Raw genomic sequence first — 11,945 nt, forward strand, 5'->3', positions numbered from 1 at the left:
GCTCGTACGATCCGCAAATTCGCCCGTGTGTAAGATTGCTGGCTTACGAAAGTAGTTGAACACTTGCCATAAAAAACTTTTACGTTCGCATTGTATATGTTATATAAAACACTCTGCAATTTTATTAGCGTTGTAACGATACACGAATGTAATGATTACGTAAGTAAAATTTGAAACCAATTTCAAAATGTATAATACATAAAAATTACAAGATATGTGAACATATATTTATTGGAAAATTAATATACGAACAGTACGCCTTACATCTTACGATACGTTTAGATAGTATACCACTCGACATTGAGGCTGATTGATACAATGCATAATGGACTATTTAAATACTTTTGTGATCTCTGAAAAATATACACACGCTTGTATAAAATTCATGTACAAATGCTTTCGCGGATCTATGTACTAATAGAATCAAGTTCGAGAGAGAATGATACGGATATCTTTGATCGATAGTTCGCCACACGTGTCGATCCGTAAATTCATTCATTTGTATGTAGCATTCGTAACGCATTGTACAAGCAATGACAAATTGCTCAGAGCTCTCTATCAGTATTCTGTATCGCCTGCCTCAATGAACCCCGTGGCACGTGGCTGTTTCCACGGCTGATAAGATCACGAATCATCTATTCAGTTGATCAAGCTGGCGTGCGCTCTTAATTCGCACTATCAACCGATTGCTCTTAATGAACCTGCTGATTTCTCGACAGGCAACGAAAACGAACGTCAATTCCCATGATCGCTTCCCAATAATACCAGCGTTATTCTTATCAGCAGGTATTGAAGCCGCGCGAAAATCCAACGCGCGGAGTTCCGTGCACAAGCGGCAGTCAGTGTAAGTTCATCTTGTTGAATGGGAAACGGGGAATGATCGGATAGGTTCGTTTATGCATCTTAATCCGGGCATTGTTGGCACGATTAGAATTCGTGAATCGCAAACGAGGACACAATATCTCGCGAGACCTTCCTCGGTGAATCGAAATCCGCGGCATAAACGGATCAGGAAGATTATCCTGGATCGTCGTCTGCCTAGGGTCGGCCTTTCATTCGTGCTTTCTCGTCGAATTCACGCGCGAGCATCGTCTCATTCTCTCTACGAATCTGCGCTGCGTGTTGATTCGTCGAGACGAATCTAGTTAGTTCTGCTACTTTTTTTATTTTATTTTTTATTATTCGATCGTCCAGCGGGACTCGGGGCACAGGTGAAAGTTGTGCTAACAAAAGAAAGAATTCGGTTTCTTCTTGGAAACGATGTCGGACAGCATTCTACCTCGGAGGTAGTGGTAATTGAAAAGTTTACGGGATATCGCGGTTCGCAGCTGGACGCGGAAAGTACTTGCAACTGTGGAATCCACGGTATCCTTGTTCTGTTGTGTCGAGTTCGCTGCTTTAATTATGTATTTACTTACTCGCTCGTTCATCAACAAGTATAAGCACTTTGATATCGTATACACAGCTAGTAAAATATTTAGAATTACGTTTCTGGTTGTATCTATTTATATTAAATTCTCTATTAACGTGCTGTTAGTAGAGGACTATGCGAGGAAAATATGCCAATTTACTGCTTGATTTTTGCGCCACTTGATGGCTAGAAGGATGGTATTTTAATACAAAATGATTGAAAAGAGAAATAATCTGGTCGTGACATACTGCGTTCTTCTGAACATAGACTATTGATACAGTCATTCTATTGGATTGTTAGAACGGTCATTTTTGGGAATTCTCACTTATCGAAAATATTTTGTATCTCATTGAAAACTTCCACAATGAAGTATTAATTTCGACGTTGGTTGTTTTCTGAATCTAGACAATCGCGACTTCATAGAGGACGAGACTCGTGTATTCGGCGACGAATCCAAAGAGAAGCTCACTGGCTGAGAAAACTTAGGACTCGCATCGATTCATCTTTACGGATCGCGTGTTTGGCAAAGTTTGCCACCTCCGGAACAAAGGCGCCACTCCCGGAATAAGAAAAGTAATCACCGCTGTAACCAGTCCGTGAAACTTTTCCTCTAATGCAGGAATCGATGGCCGACCGAATTTTTCTCCTATCTAAAAACCACGTCCGTATTATGAACGTTCTGTGTTACAAGTACATTGTCATAGTAATCTTTGTTCCGGCGAGTTTCAAACTTTCGAGCTTGTCATTTTTCTCCGTGTCGAGTCCTCGCTTATACAGACTGAAAAATAGCAGGATTTGTATTTTCTTAAATCGTTGGGCAAACGCGATCTACCAATTTTCACTGTTATTTTATGTATATCAATTATTCATGGATGTCAAACATATAATAGACAAAATAGTTGCTAAAAATAAATGAACAGAAACGAGGAAAATCCTATTTAGAATTCAAAAATTGACGCGTTATTCTTATAATACTGTAATAAAGATTGTCTTGAAGATAATCATTGACGATAATCTTTCGTATTAATTTAAATAGCGTTCAATTTGTATTGGAAATTTTCAACGATTGTTCCTACTATATTCGACAGAATAAGTAGATTCGGACAGTGTCTGAGCCGGCACTATTGTTATTGGCTTTAATCGCGATATTATACTGTGATATAGCCAGTTTAATTGAAATATAATGAAATCTTCTTTGTTGAGTTTTTATGTAAATACTATCCACCAATTTTCACGGTTGTTTTGAGATTATGTTTATACATATTACTATCAATATTCTATGAATATCAAATATATAATACTATACATGCGATAGCGATTAAAGTATATTGTATGAGAATTTGTTTGATAAGAATTCACTAATTCTATGAATTTGCTTCTCTGTAATTACTTCCCTAAGTCTCCAAATTCCAATCAAAGATTCGTAATAAGGACACTACAACTATAGAAATCTATTCACTTATTACTTAATCATTTTTAGCTTTATATTTACATTGAACAAACACGCGTCGAATAAAATGAATTATCAGTTACTTGAGAATCTCATTACTTTTCAAACAAGTTGTGTACACTTTCGTTAACGCGAATCAATAGTAGACTTGTTTGGATCTCGTGAACGAAACTTTGATCAGAATATTTAACATTCTCAGCGGAGAATAAAAAAAAAAAAAAAGAAAGGAAAAAAGTAAAGAAAAAACGAGTAAGCCAATTCTTTTGAAGACGGGCCAAATTCTGGAACGTGTCCGCGGCTTGTTCGCGACCGTGTTTTAATACTATCGGAAAACACGGCTAAGGGATGTCGGATGGTAATAAAATTTTTCCCTCGGTCGGTGCAATTCGTGTCCCTTTTTTCGATTCACCGCATATAGCCGCGGGATTTTGTTGGTACGGTTCCAAGTGGGCTGCGAAAAAAGTCGTCGGACGACCGGTAGATTTAGCTCTGTTCCAACGTCGGCTTCTTCCTCACGACTTCATCGTCTCTGTACCCCGAGCAAGATGTATCTACACCACAACAATAATTTCTCAGTTATTAAAGCGTAGAAACCGGAACTAATTCTCTTAGAATTGCTGGAACGTCCATCGAGCGCGTTTCACCGGCAGAGGCATCGTCGTTCCTTCCGCAAGACAGATTCTCTCTTATGTCTTTAAAAATGAAGAAAGATTAGCTCGTTGGATGCTTTGCATAAGTTCTCCACATCACATTCGATCGCGCGTTAACGAGTTCCCGCACTACTGAACTTCTCCATTTGGAACACGAAGGAGATAGATCACCGATGCTCATTAACGAGCGTTTATTAGTCGGTAAAAAATGTCGAAAGCAGAGCACAGGAAGAAACGTGACACGAGTTCCTCTGTAATTTCTTTCTGCGCTCGCTACGTGTAGAAAGCGGTTCCCGTGTGTATAATTCTCGGAGCATCGTGAGTTACCGAGAGGGGAAAAAATTCCGCACGGATTTTAATTAATCAACGGAAACGACGAAGAAAGGAGGAAGGATAATAGAAAGAAGGGAAAAAATAGAAGGAAGGAAAGGTAAGACTTTCGACGATGCAATTATCGTCTCGACGCAGGGGGCCGGGTATATCGAAGCGTGACATCGGAGTGCATCGAGGCGCTCCTTGGCTCGGGCAAATCCCATGAAGAAACGAGGAGAAAGAAGCTTCCCTCTGTGCTCGATAACTCTCGATAACTGGTCGTGGCCCGGTCCGTAGAATCGGCCACTGTAGCGAGGAACAAAGGAGCTGCGACGTCGACATTATCTCGATCAAATAAAAATGCCCGAGTCTTTCGATACACTTGACATAAATCTCGCGAACGATAAAGCGGTACTGCGGTAACGAGCAATACGTCCGATCGTTAATGCCAGCGCCGTGTTTGAAACTAGAAATATCCCGGTCGTGGGGAACTCCAGCCATTTCGCGGAACCATTTTCCGCCGAGCTTTCCGACCGCCTTTGTGGTCGTTCGCTTTCGAACCTCTTCGCTACCTTTTTGCGTTCGATTAAAACGAACCGAGAGAAAGAACCATGTTCTGGATCGCGGTCTATCGCGGTATATGTATTGACTAGGGTAAAATGATTTTTAAATGGAACAGGATTTCCGAGGTCTGGTGGGTATACAATGGGTAAAAAGTGTATAACTTGCTCCGAATGCCGGGAACGTTTTATGTCTTAAATAACGAGCCACGTCGAATCCTTCGATTTTTCATCTAAACCGCTTTAAATCTAAATTTCGAGAAACTCCTGGTCAGAAGGCGAGTGATCCACGAGGGTGAGCTCGGAATAAATTACAGCGCAAGTCGTCCAGTAATTTTGACCCGGAACAGGTCGTGTTCCCCCGTGTGCACGAATGAGAAGTTCCTTTCACGTTCGAGTCTCGGCGATCGATAATCGATGATCTATTCCGACTGTGACGTACACGATTGCACTACCGGGATAGATTGAACCAGCAATATCATGGAATATGGAGGAATCGATCGAGAGGGAAGATCGGACTAGACTGACGCAGAGACCTTCGACTTCGAGACGGATCTGATAGCGAATTGAACGCCGCTTTTACCTGAAATTCGTTTATCGAGTTCGTAGGGTGCAGCCGCGTGCTTTCTATGCCGACCAGAGATACATACGGCTGCCCCGCCAATTTCATCAGTGCGCTTCATGGATTTGTGAAACGCTTCGCTATCGCGTGGATACCCACTACGTTCGAAAATCTTTTTTGCGCCAGACAGACGAAATTCCACGGGTGAAATAAAGGGGATACCTGAAAAGGTTGCTCTTTGTTTAATATTCGTTTCACGCGTGTCGTCTAATCCTATTTAACACTCGCGAACAAAGCAGCTGCTGCGTCCGTCGTTTATGGAATCCACTGTAGAATAATACGAATATCTGTACGGTGTAATAGCAGCACTTTAGCTACAAAAATTTCTAAGCACTCGCGAGAGATTTAGCGATATACACGATGACTCTGCGCTTATCCTTTCAAATAATTTTTATCGTCAGATGTTAAATCTTAAGCGTTTGTATAAACTTTTTTTGGTACGAGGAAAATTATCATAGATCATCGATTTCGATGAATTTCATCAGAGACAAATGGTCTGCGACTAAGGAGTAAGCAATAGTAGTTACAACGTATAGTCTTTCGCACATGTGTTTCTCGTCTCGTCTCTCGATACCATCGAAAGCAACAATCCAACAAATTCTTCTAATCTATCAGAAACATGGATGGATCGTTTCAACGTGTCAGCAAATCTCCTTACGATTCTCTTTGGAGAAAAAGCGATCTTTCATGCCGGACGAAACGCTAAGTCACTAACGACGTTTTCTCTTCCCGTATCTTCAGATCGTGGCGGTGAAATCTCAGCAGAGGGAATTGTGTATCGCAGCAGGGCAACGAATCCTCCGTTATTTACGTAGGTAGCGGAGACGAGTCACGGCAGAAGTCACGTACCAGGAGGTTTCAATTTTCTCTAGGACTTTTTCCTACCGGTAACGTCAGATGAGAAAAACGCGACTCATCTTCGAAATATCATGCTGGCCGATGTCCAAGAGCCACGTCCATTTTGAGAGTGCATTTCTTCGGTGTAATCAGAACGCCGTAGTCGATCAATCGAACTGAACCGGGCCAATAGGCCCGTTGAGATAATGGGAGACCAAGTCGTGCGTATGAAACTACGTTAAGACACAGAATGCTTGATATTTCGCACATATCTATAGTTTTTGTTCTGCATTGCCTGTTAGAGTTGATAATCGTCTACGTACAACAAACTCTACGTTTGCATTAGTTTTGAACTACGTTAACGCTTTGCCTTACAATTCTGAGATAAATAGGTGTTTAAGTAAGCTTCGACTATTCACTGTTACAATACGATATCAGATTCAAAATAATAAAACAGTATACATTATTCATATTTGATGATCCTTGTTGAAGGATTGAAGCTTTATCTAGTCTTGAAATTAAGATTCGTTACCAATAAAATCTGTCTTTGTTCAACTGGAACCATAATCTGTTGCACGAGTGTACTTGACATTATAATGCAAGGGGTTAAAACTAGGTTGGTTTAATCGTCAAGTCTAATAGCATGGAGGGTCTGTTATACAGAATATTGCACGTAATTGTTCCATATCTCTTAATTGTTTCACCCCTTTCTTCCTAGTACAACTAATTAGGAAAAGAATTTAGTCGATTTTCCTCCAGCACGATGCGGTACTCAGGAGAGTTTAATTTACAGTACCCTTTGGTGCCTGCTGTTTTATCTTCCTAAATCTTATGGTACAGAGAAACGAACGACCATTTTGAATGCTGGAAGCTTTACATTCTTTTAAGGTATGTCATCGCTGGTGTGGCGAATAGTTTGTCGTCTGTTTGTTGTCTGCTCGCATAATACTCGCAAACATGCTCTGTAAAGCGTGTACATCCCTTGGAAAGACAGTATTGTAGATATACAAAATTATTTTTGTAGCTTTCGAGAACTGCTGGTAACTTTGTTAGATACAATATTCGTGACAAAATCGTAAGGTAATCGTAAAATGTTTACTAATAATTTGCGAGTTTATGCTGTTCGTAAACATACATATTTGATGGTGAGGGAAGATCGTCCTTTCACAACAGTAACACGCAGAGTAGGTTAACGAGCAATGATTCTCAGCAATCACTTGCATTTGTTATTTTCACCCGGCTCTACATTTGCTCACGTTTGATTCCTCGAGTTAGAAACATAGATTTTACCGATAGTATCGTGCGATATCCATTGACCAGTGCCACGATCCAAAAGTCGTTACCAACGAGTGTTATGTACCGATGTGCCTAAATACGAGGATCGCAGGTTCACCTAATTTTCGTCAAAGTCAGACGTCGATGAACGAGTTCCTGAGGGATAGACTGCCATTGAGAAGGAACACGTTCGATCCAATTCGTCTCGTAGGCAAAAGGTACCGTTGAAACCGAACATTGGCGCAACAGTCGTATCTTCAGGAAAGGTAAAAAGCAGTCAACAGATTGTTACACGTAACCGGTGACAACTATAGCCGCCCTGGTCCCAATGAAATTAATGGGAACGAGTTCAGTAGAATAAGGATCACAAAAGAGTCTATATTGGGAGCAAAGAATAGGCGTCAAGAGTCTATAGAACGCCGGACGAAGTTATCGATCTCGGTTTCCTTTTTCGTCGCTGAAACGACGACGATTTATTTACAATTTATCCTGTCTCTTTATTCCCAAATGGGAATAACGCGAGAGTGTGAAATCGGCGCGGTGGAATTCGAGCATAAATCGAACGCGAGTCTATAGGTAGAGAAAGTATCGATACGAAGATAACGCGGTCGTTTTAGCACGTGAACCTTAATTAGGGGGATTAGAGTAGCAGAGCAGGCAGTTCGAAGGAAATGGGAAATCGATGGCCCGGAAAGTGTGCGTTCAGTGTACGGGATATGGAGTGCTGGAAGTTACGCCTGGATCGTTTGCTACTATTGTACAGAGAGAGAGAGAGAGAGACAGAGAGTTTAAATAGCGGCGTTAAATCAGATTATTCCCGAAGCAAGGGTGAAACGCGAGGAGTTTGATCGTTGAAGATCCTGTAGAATCCAGATCCTCAATCTGTGAATCGCGACCTCTAAGAAGATCGTAATATCCTTTTTAGAAAGTCACTGTGCTCGCGTTAAGAATACCGAGAATGCTAAATTATATTCATTAAGATAATTCTATACTAAGCTAGAATGGTGTTTCGAAATGTCCATTATTAAATCTCTTTACCTTGTTAAGAAAAGTTTTTGTTTTATGTGGAACGCCGTAAAAGGAAATCGCACAACTCATCGTCAGAAAGGTTCGATTCGGTAGCGTAAAGAAATCGCGATCTAAGAGAAACGTTTGGAGAGAGCAATCTGTAAACGAACACGGGAGGAACGTGTTGGGAAGGAAAACATCGTTCAATGACGCCGCCTCTCGATTTTTCATCGAGCATCCCGTTCTTTCCCACTTTCGATTAGTACACAACGAAGGCGTCCGATTGAGACTTCGTCGCGTCCCTTTACCCCAGTGACGCCTGTGCTAGAGACCCGAAATTAATCCTCGATAATTAACCTGGTACAACTGCAAAGCTCGAGCACGAGCTGCTTTGCTCTCAAGCGCTTACCACTCGATGAGATTTCCGGGGAATTGAAAAGTTCTTCAAGAGTACTGTTCTAGTCGACGAAAAAAAAAAAAAAGTTTGGAAGAATATTACGACTATCGACGATCTTTATGCTAGTGCTTGGAGAAGCAAACAGAAGCTCTGTAACCATTCGTGAAATCTTTCGATCAGATTTCTGCAATTTATGATGGTAAATACCTTTTCTGAGAATATATGTGGGATTTATGTATTTACATAATAAACGGAACGCGAAAAGAAGCGTAATGAGGGTAGTTATTATAATTCTTTTAAAGCTAGGAAGACTAAAGTATCTTTTAAATTTAAAGATTATTTCATTTGATACCTTATGCAACAACGAAGGATATAAACTGAAATTTAAAAAATGCTTGAAATTCAAAGTTCACAATATGCATGAGATGCTATTATTGATAACAATAGATGTTCTATGATTTTTAAACAGAAGTAATTAAAAGCAATTGCAATTATATTTACAATTACAATGATATACGCCAACTCCACTGATTTGTTGTACGTCGCTATGATTCGTACCAGAGTCTCCCATTAAACTTATTCTATTTTTTAATGATTCACATAAAATTCTCTAGCTTTTCCACTATACTTTTAATTAGACTTTTATTCAAGACTTACTTTTATTTGAGATTTCACATGGGTACACATTTATGCATATCCTCGCCAAATCTCTGTATGCATCTTTCGACAAATGAATTGTTTGTTTCGCTATCTATCGACATGATAAGTTAAACATTTTCTCGTGTGCACGTGGATACATTTAGAAAATAAAGTTCAAAGTGCATCATTGAAGGCTCCTATCACGTGCCGACGGAAAGCAAATTTTCTAGGTAAAACGCGGCACGTTTGCGAACAAATATTTAAACGAAAGGGAACGGAATTACTTAGATATAATCTCTTGCGAATGTTCGTTTGATTAAAATCACGCGAAGTAACACGTGCCATGGAATTTTTTGAATTCTATCCAAGGAAAGAAATTGGTGAATGGTTTCGCTGGATATTTCTCGAGTAGAGTACATGGCGTCGTCTCACATTGGACTCCTATTACTCTGGTTTCTCGAAATGGACGACGTCGGGAGCCTATCCAGCTAGATACGTCTGGAATTTCGGCAGACCCGTACGCGGATTCCAGTCATGTCACTCACGAGAGCAATGTGGATGAGTGGAAGAGACGTGCCGAGGGATCGACGAACGTTTGTCCCCGTTCAGACGCGATTTCGCAACCGGTTGGATGCAAAACCACGAAGAATTCGTTCTCGTTCTGCATTCGCTACGAGTTATCTCTATAACATGCACATGCCGGTCCTCGTTAAACGCCACATTTGAATTTTTACCGTCAAGGAAAGAAAAATTCCAAAGGTGTCTCTCGTCCAAGAGAAAATTTGATTTTTGTTCGCCGAGGTTTTCGAATATGAATTTTATTTGCCCATCGATTGGTTCCAGTTTGCTGCTTGTATAAAACGCAGGCTCACGAAAATATTCGAACACATGAGGACACCTTCTATGAACACTATCGATGGTACATGAAACGTCTTGAAATTTCGTTAGCGCTGTTATGACGTACGATTGCCATGAGTATCTCGATGGATTTTGAAACGAATTCGTACGAATATATATAGAAATGTAAATAAATTACAAGATATTTAGTATACACGTATATATCTTATAGAAACCGCAGAAGTATTCAAATAATCAATTATCCGTTATACTAATAAACCTCAAATTTCAGTAGGACCATATTTAACATTTGTTATATGCTTGAGTTAGAATAGTTGAGAATATTTTGATTCTTTATACATCATGTTGCTCTTGTATCTCATACATGTGGTTTTGTTACAAATTCTTGCATCGTTATCTTGTATGAGTGCGAAATCGTGGCCGATTAATCGTTTCCTTAATAATTTAAATCAATACTCGTGTTTTATATATAAAACCAGAAAGTACCTTGATATCTATGAACGAGAGTACATAACGTTTTCTATAAGAGTACAGTTTATCAATATAGAAGTATCAGGAAGTACGTAGACCGGTTAGATACGAGGGGAAAAGTTGCGATATTTGAAATGGTTCGGCCGAGATCCGATGGAAAAAGCAGGCTTGTTATCGAAACGCGGTGGCGGCGGCGAGCGAGCGAAGTGAAAATTTGCCTCTGTCGAAATGCATCATATCTGACCGCGTTGTTATTGGAATAGCCCACTCCCGTTTCATCATTCCCACGAGCAATCCTTTTTACCTGCGCAACGAGAGAATCTCGCGCGTGTAACTACAGCGCGAGCATAAAAAGTGATAAAAACCCAAGAGGACTACGAAAAGAAGGAAGAAAAGATAAAAAAGAAATCTGTTGCTTGTGTTAAACCGAAAGAGCAAATCGTCTTCTATACTTGTCTCTTTGTTGTGCTATCCTTGACGCTTATAGCGAGCAGAGAATAAGCGAGATCCACAAGAAAAGGAAAAAGATAATACCTCCATCCGGCATCGAATCCGCCTCGCATCTGCCCGTAATCTGTCAAGGGAGTCGAGAGGATTCTACGTCGTCTTCAAGGTTATCGATCCTCGAGAACTTCGCTGGAAGAGGATGGCCGTACGAAGAGAGTATCGCTGCGTAAAGACTGTTTCTCTCCTTTTCGGGATGAGGTTCGAGCGACCCTTCCAAATTCCTCTCTTTCTCCACCAGTTTCAAGGTCACCCTGTACTTCACCCTCTTGGAGAGTTGCTCTTAAGAAGCAGGTGTTGAAGTTAGGGGATGTCTGTCAGAGCATGAAGAAGGTTCGCCGAAGAGCGGAGATCGATCGACGATCCTTCGACAAAGTAATTCCGGTTTAGTGCGACGAACTGAAACAAAACGGAGCTGTCCTCCGAGTGTGCTTTAATAGTCAAGGTCAGCTGTACGAGAACTACCGCGATAACATTCGGCTGCGGAGTCATATAAACCGCGATGCGATATGTTTGGAGAGGAAATATGCGATCTTATCGGGCGAATAGATGTGAAATTGTAATAAATCAATGCTATGGTGATGATAACGTTCGAGAAAAAAGACGAAGAGAAGACTGTTAAGGAAAGGAGGACGAGAGAGATAGACAGGTAACGTAGACGAAGATGAACGAAAAAATTAGCCGGCATGACTCCGGAGGTGGTGGCAGGCACAGGTTGCACAACACGCAGTCGATGGGCAGAAGAGAGACGAAAGAAGGATCGAGCGAAGAAGAGAGAAGGAGTAGCCGGAGGTGGAGGGTTGACCATTTCGGGAGTGTCGGAGGTGGCGGCGCACGGCTGATCGATGCAACAGCAGCGCCGCTACGAGCAAAAGGGTAGGAGGCGTAGCGTAGTCGAAGAGAAAGGGCAGAGGGTAGCGTTCGTCGACGGCAGAGAGCCTCCCTTCTACC

The 11,945-nt window shown here is 41.1% G+C and overlaps 1 protein-coding gene across 23 annotated transcripts in view; it reads left to right on the forward strand.

The window, feature by feature from the left end:
• The window catches only part of LOC122574303 (MAP7 domain-containing protein 1-like), a 202,394-nt gene that overhangs the window by 123,489 nt on the left and 66,960 nt on the right, over positions 1 to 11,945 (forward strand). The gene's annotated exons all lie outside the window — the stretch shown is intronic.

Source organism: Bombus pyrosoma, linkage group LG2, assembly GCF_014825855.1.
Source record: "Bombus pyrosoma isolate SC7728 linkage group LG2, ASM1482585v1, whole genome shotgun sequence".
Taxonomy (NCBI): domain Eukaryota; kingdom Metazoa; phylum Arthropoda; class Insecta; order Hymenoptera; family Apidae; genus Bombus; species Bombus pyrosoma.